Raw genomic sequence first — 12,219 nt, forward strand, 5'->3', positions numbered from 1 at the left:
TATTCTATAACTTAGGGATGGTAGGAAAAGGTGGCTAAAATGATTTTTTTTAATAATTTTCTTTTTTTTAATAGAGGCATGTTTTATTTATTTATTTATTTGTTTGTTTGTTTTGTTTATACATGCACTGGGTACAGTCAGAAGCGCGGGAGGGTGAGAGAATTCACCAGAGCCAGACCGGGGAGCAGAGCAGGCAGAAGGACCGAAGTATACTGCTGAGGGGAGCAGTGGGTGGCAGGAGAGGTCTGCGCACCATGTGGGACCCTCCTCCAGTGGCCGGGGAGCAGCCGGGGATAGAACTGGCGCCACAGAGGCCGTGGGCAGCTTCGCCACCCAGCGCTCAACCGCTGCGGGTGGCCAAAATGATTTTGTAACAAAAGTGGGAAAATAACTTTTCCTTAGTATGTAAGTATTTCTGAGCTTGATTTAATGTCATTCCGTGATCTGGAAATACTTGAACCTTTTTTAAAGCAGTAATTGAATTACTCACGGTAGTAATTACTGAGGCTAGTGTGTATACTTATATGATCTTGAGGAGCTCCTCTTTTTTGGCCTAGAGCCACCCCTCACAGTGTTTCAGTCCTTCCTTGGTCTTAGACCTGTGGCCCGCCACCTAGTCAGCCCAGAGCTTCTTGTGACCTTTGTCTGTCTTCAGTTTGTGCATGTTTCCATGAGAGTCTGCTTGCTTTTGACCATGTTTCCTTTCACTTTCAGGTATAGGCTGGTACATGTGTTGGTCAAGCTTCTTAGAGTCCCAGAATCTTCCAACTAATCAGTACAGAATTCTCATCCTCCTCATCCAGGTTAACTTTTTGGGTATTGGAACTTCTTGGACATTGGAGCTTTGGCAGTACCCCTTTGCTTACCTATGCCCATATGTCCGACCAGGGTGCTTGTCCGGTGTCCTTCTGGGGAATGGACGGTCATGGGTTTCCGGATGATCAGTCTGTCTGATGAGCTTTGGTATCTGCTGACCTGTTGGCATTGGTGAGTTCATTGGTCTCGTGGGGGTCCAACCAGACCTTTTTGCCACAGTGGAGGACACTGGAGTTATGCCTCTTCTGAGCATACTCATAACTGTGGCCATAGCAAAATGAAAGCAACATGAACATTTTTTTAAAGGCAGAGATTACAAAATATGAAATTTACCTGTTACCCTGGAACTAAATACAGATGAAGATATTATAAGAAAACTATAGACCAATATATTTTATGAATATTGATGTAAAAATCTTCCAACAAAATACAAACAAATTGAATACAGCATCTTATGAGAAATATTATACACCAAGACCAAGGAACATTTATTTCTGATATATAAGAATGGTTCAACATATGAATATTAATCAGTATAGTAAAACATTAAACTACATGTCACCTCAACTGATGCAAAAAAAAAAAAGCATTTTACAAAATTCATAGTCCTTTTATGATAAAAACAGGAAATAAATTAGGAATAAATCTTCATGAGCCATATATGAAACATCTACAACTAACTTCATACTCAATGGTGAGATAATCAACATATGAAAACTAGTTGCATTTTTATATGCCAAATATGAATAATCCAAAAAGGAAATTAAGAATATAATCCTACCTACATTAGCATTAAAAAGAATATAATACTTAGTAATACATTTAACCAAGGAGGCAAAAACTTGTATATTGAAATCTATAAAATATTGCTGAGGGAAATTAAAGAGATTCATTATAGAAAAAACTCATATGAAATCTCAAGAAACCATTGCTTCTTGGCCTTTTGGCTAAGATGAAATGAAATATTAAGAAACTAGATAACCAAAACAATTTTGAAAATAAACAGCATACTTGGAATACTTCCACTTTGGAGTTTAAAAGCTAGTACAAAGCTACAATAATCAAAACAGCATGGTGGGGCCTCCCCGGTGGCGCAGCGGTTGAGCGCTGGGTTGCAAAGCTGCCTGCAGCCTCTGCTGCACTGGTTCAATCCCGGGCTGCTCCTGGCCACCGGGAGAGGGTCCCACATGGCGCGCAGACCTCTCCTGCCGCCTGCTGCTCCCCTCAGCAGTGTGCCTCAGTCCTTCTGCCTGCTCTGGCTCTTGTGAATTCTCTCACCCTCCCGTGCTTCTGACTGTGCCCAGTGCTTGTATAAATAAATAAATCTTTAAAAAAAAACAAAAACAAAAACAAAAAACAGCATGGTGTTAGCCAAAGAACATACATATAAACCAGTAGAGTAGAATATAGAGCCCAGAAATATACCTACCCTCACATATCTGTCAATTGATTTTCAGCTAAGATTCCAACAAAGTTCAAGGAGGAAGGACAGTCTTTCAAGAAATTGGTGCTTGGACACATGGATATTCACCTGTAAAGAATGAATTTGGACCCCTAACTTATACCATAAACAAATATTAACTCAAAATGAACCAAAAACCTAGGGGAGAGAAAAACCATAAAATTCCTAGAACATTGGGGAAAACCTTCATAACAACAAAGGAAAAAAATAATTTGGCTTCCACTAAATTAAATACCTTTGTTGTGACTCAGAAGAAACTATCAATAGTGTGAATAGACAACCTATAGAATTGGAGAAAATATTTGCAAATCACATATCTTTTAAGAGATTAACATACAGAATATATAAAGAAGTGTCACTCAACAACCAAAAATAACCAGGGCCTCCCTTGTGGTACAAGGGGTTAAGCACTGCACTATGAAGCAATCCACATCCTCTGCAGCATGAGTTCGATCCCTGGCCGGCCAGGGAGAAACCCACATGATGCAACAGACCTCTCCTGTCTCACCCACTGCTCCTCTCAGCTGTGTATTTCCGTCAGTCTGCCTGTTCTGTTCCCTACTCTGTCTCTGGTGGATCCTCTTACCCTCCGCATCTCTGGCCTGTACCCCAGCTCTTGTGTGCATAAATAAATATTTAAAAAATAAAAATAAAAAAATAACCACCCAGTTCAAAAACAGGGAAAGGATTTAAACAGACATTTTTCCAAAGAAATAGAGAAATGACCCATAAACACATAAAAACATGTTCAAACATCATTGTCATCAGGGAAATGCAAATCAAAAACCATGAGATACCACTTCATAACCATTAAAAGGACTACTATAAGAAAGAAGGAAGCAGAAGAGGGAGGAAGGAAATTTTAGCTGTTTGTGAGATGTGGAAAATTCGAATACTGTGGCACCACTGGTAGCAACATAAAATGCACTGTTGTGGAAAACACTTTGGTGATTCCTCAGAAAGTTAAATATAGGATTATCATATGATGGATCCAGCAACCCCACTTCTGGTTACATGCCCAACAGATACATATTCATAAGAGTATTATTCACAATTGCCGGAAGGTAGAAATAACCCAAAAGTCTGTCAACAGATGAACATGAACAAAAACATGGCACATACCAACAACTGCAGGGCCTCCCATGGTCACTCCATGGGACCTCAACACTTGCTTCCAATTTGAATGTTCTATGGTCTACTGTTCTTTTCTAAGTTTTAAAAAATATTTATTTATGCATATAAGAACTGAGGTATAGGCCAGAGGTGCAGGGGATAAGAGGATTCACCAGAGAAAAGAGTGGGGAGCAGAACAGGTGACTCTACTGAAATACACTGCTGAGGGGAGCAGCGGGTGAGACAGGAGAGGTCTGCTGCACTATGTGGGTTAGCTCCCTGGCTGGAGCTTGAACTCATGATGCAGTGGCTGCAGATAGCTTCGTAGTGCTGATACTTAGCCCCTTGCACCACCAGGGAGGCCCTGTTTTTTTCTAATTTTACCTTTTCCCTGGTAATACTTGATATAGTCCTCACTTGATTATAGAGCATATTTTCTCTAACTCTCCTCATGTTCCTTTTCAGAAGGGATAGTCTATATGGGAGAAAATGAAATAATGCTGAATGTACTTAATGTGTATTACTCTGGAATCAGACCGTGGAACCAAGCTTAGCCGAGGTTTCGCCATTTTGTATATCCTCCATCTTGATCTGTTAGTCCTTGTACAGCCACATTCCGGAGATAGTTTCAACAGTCACAACCCTCACCCCACTTGGTGATGAAAAAGCAGACCACCCCAGCCGCCAAAGAGGGCAGTCTTATCCATAAATGCGACAGCATCTCTAATCGTCCAATCAGTTTGAAACTATAACCGTGTGCATCAAAATGCCTTTGTAATAGCCAATGAGTAATTGCCAGCTTGTTCCAAAATTCGAGCCTGCTTGTGACTTTATAAAAGACCCCTGCTTCCTCTGTTCGGGGCTCTCTATCTCCACCACTGCGTCGGTGTGTGTCGTGAGCTCGGACTCGAGTCCGAATTAAACTCCTTTGTGTTCTTGCATCGGCTGTCTGTGTGTCCTTGGGGCTGCACCTGTGGACACTGGGCACAATAAGACCTCATGGGTTCTAGCTCTTGGTTTGGCACCTGTTAAATGGGAGACCCCAGTGAGTTATTTAATCTTTCTGTGCCTCAATTCCCTAAATTATGAAATGGGAACAATGACAGTGATTGAGGGGAAGATGAAACAAGGTATCAGTCATAGGTGGATCTGAAGATGAATCTGAAGACAGAGTGAAGAGGCAAGATCACTGCTTGGCACGACAGCAGTTTCATAAAGGGCAGATTGAGTAAATTATTACTTTTCAAAATAAATGTGGGCTAGTGAGTGAGTTGAGACACCAGGTGAGTCACTCATATTCTGTGAATTTCAGTTTCCTCATCTATTAAATAGGAATATAACTTATTTCATGGGTTTTATGGGGACTAGATTACAGAAGATCAGAAAAGCATTTAGCAAAGTGCTGATGTACACTGCGTGCTCAGTAATAGTACTTCCTTGCCCTGCCTTCCTAACATCATATGCATTTTTTACATTTATTCTTAGACCCAAGCGTCCCAACCACAGATCTTACAGCTGCAGACACGAGGAGACATGAAGATGCTGAGAGCTTTTGTCAGATTGACATTATAAATGAGTCCTGGGCTTGAAGAACCAGGAGAAAGCCACCTCTGTGTGCAAGAGGTAGGAAAAGTGCACAACACAACACAACATGAGAAGAGGAAAGACTCAAGCCACAGGAAGTGTTCATGGCAGGCCTGTTCAGTGCAGTGAAAAGGCCAAGATGGGCTCAGACAGTGGCAGTGAGGTGGAGAGAGAGTGCTTCTGGCACAAACTTGGGATCAGGCAGCTGTCCAGTTCTGGAAAATCCGTTTCCTCACAAAGGAACCATCCAGACTCCAGACCCCTGGGGGCAAGGCTGCACTAAAGCGGATCTTAGGACTCCAGCCCAGCAGGCTGGGGGTCAAGGCCAGATGCCAACCCTGGGCAGGAACCAGAGCATTGGGCAAGAAACACAGAGCAGAGGCTCTAATGCCCTGAGAGCCGGACAGTGCTGCAGGGAGGGGAACTAACTCCTCTCTGCCTCTTTCTCCACCACCTCCTCCTTTCTCCCTTCCCTTTCCCCTTTCCCTCTCCTTTCCCTCGTCCCTAGTTATTTCAACAGTTTCATAGCTCATCTGTAGGTTGTTGATTGCTACATTTTTATCTTTGACCCTGGACTTTTCACTGAATCCCAGACTTTTTTTTTTTCCCAAAGATTTATTTATTTATGCATACAAGAGCTGGGGTACAGGTCAGAGGTGTGGGGGGGATGTGAGAGGATTCACCAGAGACAGAGTGGGGAACAGAACAGGCAGACTGACTGAAATACACTGCTGAGGGTGTAATAGGGTGGTCCCCAGGAAAGGGGGAGGTTCCAGGTTTCCTGCCCCACCCAAGGGAGGGTGGAGCTGAGCAGGGAGAGAAGAAGCTGCAAAGGAGACTGAGGAAGGAAGGAAGCATGATGCAGCCAGAAGGAGACCTGGAGGAGGCACATGGAGCCGAGAGACACATGAAGAAACTGTGCTTGTCTTTTGGTCGTGGACTGGGTGACACAGATGTGGGTGAGACCCGTGAGGAGGTGACAATGGCAGCTTTTATCTTGATTTTGATTTTGTTCTTTTTCCTTCCAGGCTTGTCTGGTTGTTTCTGACCCTTTTCTGTGGGTCCCCACTGGAAGATGCTTTAGACTTTTGGCAGGCTTTGGGGCCTTGCTCTGGGTGGACTTGGGTGGACTTTTACCCACAAGGGGACGGGTAACTTTGGGTGCTTGATTTAGAAACTAGATTCTTTGCCTTTCCTGTATTGTTTCCTAATTGTATTAAAGTTCCTTCCCATTAAAGTCTCATGTTTTGTGTTAATGCGGCGGATGGCAGAACCCATTTAGAATAGGCAGGTTTGCCGGGTTTGGCTGCCCCTCTCCCTGCCCTGTAACAAGGGGAGCAGAGGGTGAGACAGGAGAGGTTTGCTGCGCCATGTGGAGGGGATCGAATTCATGCTGCAGAGGCTGTGGATTGCTTCACAGTGCTGTGCTTAACCCCTTGCACCACCAGGGAGCCCCTGAATCCCAGACTTTTATATTCAATTGCCTGCTTGACATCTCTACCTGGATGTGTAATGTGCTTCTCAATCTTATGTCCTACACTGAGCTCCTGATATTTTCTTTAACCACCTTTATGTGTCATCTCAGATATTTGCAACACACCCTTCTGTTAGAGGGCAGACTGAGGGGCACCCCAAGACACTGAAACTTGCAAGCTCTACATGGGTTCTGCCATCTGCTTCATAATAACAAGGCGTATTCTTAGCATACAAGACCTTTAATAGGATTGTTATAGGGCAGCCCCGGGTTGCCTGGCTGTGGGTCCTCACCCACGCGCTTAAAAGGAACTTATGAATACTCCACTACAGGCACACACAAAAGGTTAATAAAAGGTTTATTTACAAGGGAAAAGGAAATAAGGAAAATGTACAACTCAGGGAGAAAATAGGGAAATAAAGTCTTTAATGCGTCCTACCCAATCCGCCGACCTGGAAACCCAAAAAGCACTCTCCGAGCTGGCCGGACGCTGCGAGCTGGCAGAGAGCCAAAATGGGGGATCCCTCCAAAGCCCACGTGTCTGGCTTTATACCAACCTGGCTGCTTAACCCCACCCTCAGGTCCCAGCCACCTTCCCTTTGGTGGTGATGGGATTTGGAGTTCCCAGTGTCTTTGGCTTTGGCCTGAGGTGGTGGTGGAGTCCACAAAGCCTGTATGGAATTAGCTTTAGGACATCCTTTCCCCCTAACAGAATTAGTGTGCACAGAGAGAGAAGAAAGGATAATGGTTTCCCAATGAGACGCCCAAAGTTACCCATCTCCTCTTGGCTAAATGTCCAGTCAAACAAAGTTGACCCAAAGCAGGGCTGGTAAAACCTGAAAAATGCCACAAGTCTGAGACACTTTCTGGTGGGGAATCAAAGTGTTACAGGGCAGGGAGAGGGGCAGCCCAAACCCCACAAACCTGCCTATTCTAAATGGGTTCTGCCATCCGCTGCATCAACACAAAACATAGGAGACTTTAATGGGAAGGAACTTTAATAAAACTAGGAAACAATACAGGAAAGGCAAAGAGTCTAGTTTCTAAATGAAGCACCCAAAGTTACCCGTCCCCTCGTGGGTAAAAGTCCATCCATATGGGAATGGCCCAGAGCAAGGCCCCAAAGCCTGCCACAAGTCTAAAGCATCTTCCAGTGGGGACCCACAGAAAAGGGTCAGAAACAACCAGACAAGCCCGGAAGCAAAAGAGCAAAATCAACATCAAGATAAAAGCTGCCATTGTCACCTCCCCACGGGTCTCACCCACATCTATGTCACCCAGTCCACGACCAAAAGACAAGCGCAGTTTCTTCACATGTCTCTAGGCTCCATGCGCCTCCTCCAGGTCTCCTGGCTCCATCCTGCTTCCTTCCTCAGTCTCTTCTGCAGCTTCTCCTCTTCCTGCTCAGCTCCACCCTCCCTTGGGTGGGGCAGGGAACCTCCCCCTTTCCTGGGGACCACCCTGTTACAAAAGGAAAGGGGCAGAAGGGGCCAGGCAAGTCTGGGATGAAAGGAGCAAGATCAAAGTAGAAATCAAGGTAATGGCCACCATTGTCAGCCTTCCCATGGGCCTCTGACCCATGTCTCTTCCAAATGTCTCTTCCTGTCTTGGCTCCATGTTATCTCCCTCCGTGTCTCCCAAGTCCCTGCTGCAATTCCAAAGCTGAGAAGCAAGGGGACTTCTTCACAGGCCCTGCTGCTCCACGTGTCTCCTCCCACTCTTCTAAGTCCTCTTCCTCAAGCCCCTTGGCTAGCTTCCTCTCACTGCTCAGCCCCACCCTCCCTTTGGTGGCCCAGGAAACAAGGAACCTCCCCTTTTATGTAGATTATACTGTTACACCTCCCATTGCTCAGGACAAAACCTGAGTCACTTTGACACCTCTTTTTCTCAGATACACCAACTCAGACCTTAGTGAAACCTTTCTGTTCAACTTCCAACTCCTCCCACCCCAACCAACCCCCCACCCCCCTAGTCCCTGCCACTGTGCCCTGTAGCCTGGATCAGCGTGGCACCTTCCCAGGTGGAGTCCCTGCAGCTCCCCTTCCTTGATGCCTTTGTTCTCAGCACTGGCATCAGAGCACCCTGTGGAAACCTCACTGACACTTGTCCCTCCTCTACTCCAACCCATACAGGTCCCCCTAGTGAATCTAGTCAAAACCCTTACTATGCATTTCTTACTTCTCAGTTCTCAGGAAACACCTGCCAGGGCCTGGCTCCCCACCTGAAAATCATATTACTGCTCTCTCTGAAATGCAAAAGATGCTTCAGTTCTTTCCTCACACTCTTCCCTGTGCCTTGTCTCCTGTCCCCTTCTGAAGTTTCTACTTCTGCCTATGAGGGTCATTAAAGAGAGTCCCCGCTCTTTACTAATCAACCTGGTCATACCTTAAAACTGTTTAACAATAGATAACAACTCCACAAAAGAAGAACCCCTCCCCCAAAGAAGACTGTATCAGTGCAATTTCTGCACTGGCAGAAGGCAGATCTCCTGTCCGCCTGTAACCGTGCAGGTATTTGTTTTCACAAATCTTTTCCCTTTGCAAAGCAGCAGCAAAAGCTCTCCTCCCAAGACTGCCCACCTGTGGCTATGCAAGTGCCTCCGGTTTTCTTTCTCATTTTCCCTAAAAAACCCGTCCTTTTAAAGTTGTAGCTTCTGTCTCCTGGGTAAACTTGCTGTATGCCACTGAAAGTGCAACTCTTCCAAAAGGTTTCTCACCTGAACCCTAACACCTCATCAAAATGGTGTCAAACTGTTGTTTAAATAAGTTCCAGTAAATCCATACAGTTGTACATATATACATATTCCCTCTAAAAGAAGGAACAGGTTAATACTCAAGTTCAATTGTTTTGGGAAAATGAGCAGAAAAAAATCCAGGAAACATACATTTAGAGCTCAGGAATGGTTGCCCATGAAAGGGGACTTGAGGTTTATGTAGCTGTCCCCCCAAACTTTGCAAGCTGCACAGAACATTGCCTGTGGGAAAAGTTTTACATTTTCACTAGGAACATGTATTTCTTTTAATTTTAATTCAGTAAAGGCAAATTATAGGCTAATATCTTTACTTTTACTGATGCTAATAACCTGGAAAGGAACATTTAAGTGAGAAAAAAACATACTGTTTGTCTTTAGTTTTTCCTAAATTAAGATCTCAGAGTCAGAATTTTTCTAAATGGTCTCTATTTGGCTGATTGAGAGAATGGAAATTATTTCACACTTACATCTTTGGTAGAACTCTGTCCTGTGAGCGTTAGCTGGTTCAGTCTCTCTGTTTCAGGGACTTGGCCACATTTTCTGAGTTAAATTGTTCTCACTTCCTGTTTGGTGACACTGAATGGACAGGTGGCTAATAGCTTGATAAGTGTTAAGAGTAAAACAAAGCCTTCTAGTAAAGTTATTTAAATGAACCATTTACACTCAAAGAAAATAGATTTGCATAAACTTCCAGAAGGAAGTCATAAATGATGTAACACCAGGATTTGGAGATAATTGTTCGAGATCCTTATCTTGAGAAAGTATTAGTCTGTGTAAAATATTAATCTTAAATGACTAGAGAAGTATCTAAAAGTATCAAAATTGTTGATTTTAAGTGATCGTGTCTTAATTCCCTTCCTATCTTGAAATGGTTTATTTTTTTTTTTAAAGATTTATTTTTATTTATTTATTTATACAAGCACTGGGTACAGTCAGAAGCGCGGGAGGGTGAGAGAATTCACCAGAGCCAGAGCGGGGAGCAGAGCAGGCAGAAGGACCGAAGTACACTGCTGAGGGGAGCGGCGGGCGGCAGGAGAGGTCTAGCGCGCCATGTGGGACCCTCCTCCCGTGGCCAGGGAGCAGCCGGGGATCGAACCGGCGCTGCAGAGGCTGCAGGCAGCTTCGCAACCCGGCGCTCAACCTCTGCGCCACTGGGGAGGCCCATTGAAATGGTTATTTTTAAAGGGCTACAATATCAGGAGCTCTCAGTTGGCAGTGGACACAGGGAGTCCGAAGTCAGATTTGTGCTGACCACTTGGACAAAGCACGGCGTCCACGATCATTGAGCACCTTTCCTTGGAATAAGAGGTAGATTGGGGTTGGGGAAAAGTCAAAATCTGAATTAGCAGAGATTTCAAACTGGCTTTACCATTAGTCTTGAGTAGTTCCCAGCTGGCTGCTCTCCACCTCAGGGCTGCCCTCTCTGGGGTCTCCAAAATTTCTGCCCTTAACTACCATCTGCTGGAGGTTTTTTATCTTCCTTTTGTTGGGTTTTTCTTACCTGTCTGAGCCCGAGCAGATCTTTCTAAAAAGACCACATCACTGGAGCAATGCCCTTCTTTATCCCATCCCTATTTTCTCTCCCATACTCACCGAATTTCCCCCGAGGGTGGGGGTGGGGGGTGTTTGGGATTGGATGGGCAGTCTGAGCAGAAAGCATAATGAGCATGGGGCTTTGTTTGCTCAGGGACATGTATCCTGCAAGTGGATGCAGGGACCTTGGGACCAACCTGATATTGTGGCCTGGGTACTTCTGCAAGCACTCTGAGTGCCCTGCCACCCTGTCTTTGGCATTCTGTAGGGTAGGTAAAAGGTATCAGGTTTTTCTGCCCTCCCGCCATTAGGATAGATGAGGGAACCCTGCAGTCCTGAATACATGCCTGATGGCAGGTACCTGAAGTGGGTACACCTTGGCTGAGAGACTGGACTTTTAAGGGTGACGTCACAGGGATGCCAGCAGCAGCAGAAGCCCAGAGAGAGAGAGCGCCGGAGAGCGCCGGAGAGCGCTTGCTGGGGGCTGGGAGGCCTGCCAGCCTCCGGGCCCCTCAGTATCCCTGGCCTGCTGTGTACCTGGTAAACCCCAATAAAAGCCTGCAAAAAGCCACTGAGGGCTCCAGAACTCTGACTCCTCCTTTACCCGGTCTGCTGGATCATAGAAAACCTGCTCAGTGTCCGTTCCTGCCTCTACACATTCCCACAGCAAACTGCTGGTACATCCAGAGCCCATGCCCAGGAGGATGCCAAAACAGGGCCCGGGGCAGCCATTGGCTATTTGTCTGAGATCGTGGCCCACTTCATGACCAAGAGTGTCTTCTGGGGCAGGGAAGCTTCCGTCTGCTAACCTCAGGGTTGCCAAGTCACCTAATAGACTCAGTCTAGGTGAACTGGGTGAACACCCATTCATCCATAATTATTAAGGATGGTGGGTTTCAAATCTGGCTCTGCCTCTGATGAGCTGTGTAACCATAGGCACACAGCTCTCTGTCTCAATTTCCCCATTTGCAAAATGGAGTTCATAATAATATCTATGTATAAGGTTGTTATGAGGATTAAATTATTAATTAATAAAGCAATTAAAGCAAAGGCAGGCACATAGAAATTGTGTATAAATGTAGTCAAATCCTGAATTATGGGTAGAGCTAGGTGCTAATGATATCATAGTCAAATTGTTACCGAATGCCGGCCTCAGTTTCCCTCAGCCAATAAAAGGAAACCGAGTTTGAGGAAAAGGAAAGCAGTTTCATTTGTTGATAAATGAGGAGGGCCACAGACTCGTGTCTGAAAGACCACCTTCCTGCTCTTTGGCAGTGGGCAGGTGTATTTATACAAAGGGGAGATGGGTAGGGGTCCGCGAAGGGGAGGGGGAGGGGCCTGCACAGAGATAAGTGGGCACCAGCTCAACAAGGAGATGGATGGGTTGGTTTTCATTAAGGGGAGGGGGAAAGTGTCAGCACAGAGGCGGTGGGGGGGGGGAAGGGAGGGGTCTTCACAGAGGCCGATGGGTGTCAACTCATCCAT

The 12,219-nt window shown here is 45.3% G+C and overlaps 1 pseudogene; it reads right to left on the reverse strand.

Annotated features, from left to right (window-relative positions):
• Nucleotides 1-520: 520 nt before the first annotated feature.
• LOC119245255 (60S ribosomal protein L19-like) overlaps nucleotides 521-12,219 on the reverse strand; it is a 29,395-nt pseudogene continuing 17,696 nt past the window's right edge.

Source organism: Talpa occidentalis, unplaced genomic scaffold, assembly GCF_014898055.3.
Source record: "Talpa occidentalis isolate TD23 unplaced genomic scaffold, MPIMG_talOcc4v2.1 talOcc4.14, whole genome shotgun sequence".
Taxonomy (NCBI): domain Eukaryota; kingdom Metazoa; phylum Chordata; class Mammalia; order Eulipotyphla; family Talpidae; genus Talpa; species Talpa occidentalis.